The sequence below is a fragment of the Heteronotia binoei genome, chromosome 20, assembly GCF_032191835.1.
Source record: "Heteronotia binoei isolate CCM8104 ecotype False Entrance Well chromosome 20, APGP_CSIRO_Hbin_v1, whole genome shotgun sequence".
Lineage (NCBI taxonomy): Eukaryota > Metazoa > Chordata > Lepidosauria > Squamata > Gekkonidae > Heteronotia > Heteronotia binoei.
This window is the reverse complement of record NC_083242.1, coordinates 16815192-16817008: the sequence shown is the minus strand read 5'-3', so window position 1 is coordinate 16817008 and position 1817 is coordinate 16815192.

Below are 1817 nucleotides of genomic sequence, written 5' to 3'. Positions count from 1 at the left end.
GAAGGCCGGCCTACCCTCGGGTCCTGCCTCCAACCGTCTCCGAACGAGCGAGATCAAACACGTGACTTTTCGGCCTCGTCCTTCCCCGCCTTTTCTTTCCTTCGGCCAATGGGGCGACGCTAGGCCCGACTGGCGTCAGAAGCGTCCAATGGGAGGGTGCGAGGCCCTGCCAACGGCTCTCCTTGGTGAGGAGCGGTGACGCAGGTCAGAGGAAGGCGGCGGCGGGAGGTGACCGGAGGAGCGGCCGATGGGAGCGGCTCAGGTGGGCGCGCAGCTGGCGGATTCTCCCCCCCGGGGAAGCAGGAAGGGGAAACGGGGCCTTCGGGGGAGGCGGGAGCGCCTCGGCCAAAGCCGGACCGGGGAGAATGCTTTGCGGCCTAAAGTTAGGCCCCTGGGACGGTGGCCTTGGAGGGTCATTTTTGTCTGCTGCGCCCGATTTGACTGAAGGAAACGGCGGGGCAGGAGGCTGCCTGCATTGAGGAAGGGAGGACGAGTCTTGGAGTCTTCTCTTGCCCCGTTGCCCGGCCTTCCTCCGTCTCTCCGAGCAGTGGGTGGATCCCGGAGGGGGTGGTCGTCAGGGAGGGCGCGGGGGGATGTGATTGTTGCGTGGTTGGATCTAGAGGAAGGGTTGCTAGAGGCTGGCTTGTGCGCAGAAGTAGGCCTGGAGGAGAAGGGTTGCGAGGCCACCCCCGGCCACTGGCAGGGGGATAGAGTTGCCAGCTCCAGGTTGGAGAATTCCTGGGCATTTGGGGCTGGAGCCTCGGGAGGACAGGGACCTCAGTGGAGTGCAATGTCAGAAGAGCCCAACACCCATTTCCCCCAGGAGAACTGATCTCTGGGGATGAGCTGTCATTCCGGGGGATCCCCAGGTCCCACCTGGAGGCTGGCATCCCTAATTGCTTGGCGCCTTCCTGGCTGGGGGGAGTGGGAGACATTTTGTACATATTAGGGTTGCCTGATCCAGGTTGGGAAACTCCGGGGGATTGGGGAATGGAGGCTGGGGAGAGATAGGGACTTCAGCAGGGTACAAGACCCTCCACCCTCCAAAGCCGTCCCATTTTCTCCATAGAAACTGATCTCTGTGGCTTGGAGATGAGCTGTAATTCCAGGGGATCCCCAGGTTCCATCTGGAGGCTGGCATCCCTAGTTCTGCCCTGCTGTTATCTACCTTTTACCTCCTAGTATCATTCTGTCAAAAGAACCCAGGCCCAAGCATGATATGCAGGACTTTTTTGTAGCAGGAACTCCTTTGCATATTAGGCCACACACACCCTGATGCGGCCAGTCCTCCAAGAGCTTACAATAGGGTCCTGTAATAAGAGCCCTTTAAGCTCTTGGAGGATTGGCTAAATAAGAGGGATGTGGCCTAATATGCAAAGGAGTTCCTGCTACAAAAAAAAGCCCTGGTGATATGAACCAATAGCCCATTTCTGTTCCTCTTAGAAGGACAGATAAGTTTGCATTCACAGATGAATAATCTATAGGAGGGAGGGTTGGCAGGAGATGACAGGCACGCTTGCAGATGAACATAGGAATTGGTGGAGAGGGAATTCTTATTTCCAAGGTAATTCTGTGTCTGCCTGGCCTACTTGTTCATACCACCAGTTGAGAACCACTGTTCTAATTTGAATGCTGCTTACTGGACCGCACAACTAGGAGCAGTGTTGAAATGGCCTGAAGAAACCAGGGTGGATGTGCTAGCTGTCACCAGAGACTAAAACTCCTGTACAGAAAACTGGCTGCTGTGGCAAGCTTGGGGTCAGAGATAGGCAGGTGTTCTTTTTAGGTTCTGACCATCAGCATCTAAACAAATGATA